The sequence below is a fragment of the Eriocheir sinensis genome, unplaced genomic scaffold (genome assembly GCF_024679095.1).
Source record: "Eriocheir sinensis breed Jianghai 21 unplaced genomic scaffold, ASM2467909v1 Scaffold772, whole genome shotgun sequence".
Taxonomy (NCBI): domain Eukaryota; kingdom Metazoa; phylum Arthropoda; class Malacostraca; order Decapoda; family Varunidae; genus Eriocheir; species Eriocheir sinensis.
The window spans coordinates 84,281-85,946 of NW_026112134.1; positions in this window are offsets into that span (position 1 = coordinate 84,281).

Here is a 1,666-nt window from a genome sequence, read left to right on the forward strand (position 1 = left end):
AACGGTAGTCATTTCCAAGCTGTGCAAGGCGTGAACGATACTTTCTTTAACACTGTGGTGATTTTACAAGTTTTCTCCTCGTCAGGTGAAACTATATTGCTCCTTTTCGACGCAAAGAAATGTTATCACTAACCTTAACCCTCGCATTTTTTTTGTATTATGTATTTGTTTTCGTTTTTTTTCATGAATCTTAATCCTAATCTTTTGTATTTGATTTTTTTTTTTTTTACTTTTTCAATTTTTATTATTTTGTGTTTTTGTATTTCGTCTTTAATTTTTTTTTTACATACATGCTGCAGTGGCTTTACTCCATAGCTGCCACTTCCCTCTCGCTCAACTCGTCAGTCATCCTCGCCTTCATCCTCCTACTCAACAGGACCAGGGTGGCGGGCGGGCGGGTCCGGAGGGGCGGCAACAACGCCCACCCCGAACTGCCCCTCTATCACCTCCACCACCTCCCCCACCTCTCCCCGGCCCACCTCCATCCGGTCCACCTCTTCAAAGCCATCCCCTTCAATCTCATCGGCAGGCAGCTCGGGAGGGACGCCAAAGGCCCCCACCCCGAACTGCCCCTCATCCACCGCCTCCATCACCTCCCTCCGATCCACGTCCTCAAACTCGTCCTTGCCTTCACCCTCCTCCTCACCCCGAGGGTGGTGGACGGGCGGGTCAGGAGGGGGGACTAGAGCCCCTAACCTGAACTGCCAATCCACTGACTCCACCACCACCACCTCCTCCCTTAGTTCCACTTCTTCAAAGTCATCCTTTTCACCCGCAGGGTCAAGATCAAGACCAGGGTCATTGTCAGGGTAGTCATCGTCAGGGTTGTCATCGTCAGGGTTGTGATCGTCAGGGTTGTCATCGTCGAGGGCGGTGGGCCCCGAGATGAAGCTCGCCAGGGTAGCGAGCAGCACCCCTTGCACTACCCACCACCAGTAGGCGAGGGTGTGTGCAGCAGGGGCTGTGCCTGCAGGTCGTATAGCACAGCGAGGGCCTCTTGCACGAGGTCGTCACTATAGGTGACGTGAACGGCGAGCCACGCCCACCGCATTAAGGAACTCCCGGATGGCTGGAGGAGGGCGAGGGGGGGCACGGCGAGCACGGAGCACAGCGCGGCAATGCCCCGCAGGAGGTCATTCTGGCCTTGCTGGTGGTAGGCGTAGGCCAGGGTGGCCACGTGGCCGGCCAGCAGCAGGAGCAGCAGCAGGCCGGCCACACACTTATACGGGCGGCGCATAATAGCCTTGCGTAGGCGTTGGCAAGGCGTTGATAAACGCGACATAATGACTTCCATCGCTCCGTGTTTGTTGTTATTGTGTGTCTGAAGGAACACTTCACTTTGTGAGTTATCTTCGAGAGGTAATTCGACCGTTACGTCGGGGCGCTGGGCCCCGAGATGAAGCTCGCCAGGGTAGCGAGCAGCAACCCTTGCAAGACCCACCACCAGTAGGCGAGGGTGTCCAGAGCGTCTGGGTGGCCCAGGCCCAGTCCGTGCAGCAGGGACTGTGCCTGCAGGTCGTTTAGCACGCGGAGGGCGCCTCGCGCAAGGTCGTCACTATAGGAAACGTGAACGGCGAGCCATGACCTGCGCAGGGAATCATGTCCGTGCGTCAGGAGGAGGACGAGCACGGAGCACAGCGCGGCAATTCCCCGCAGGAGGTCACTC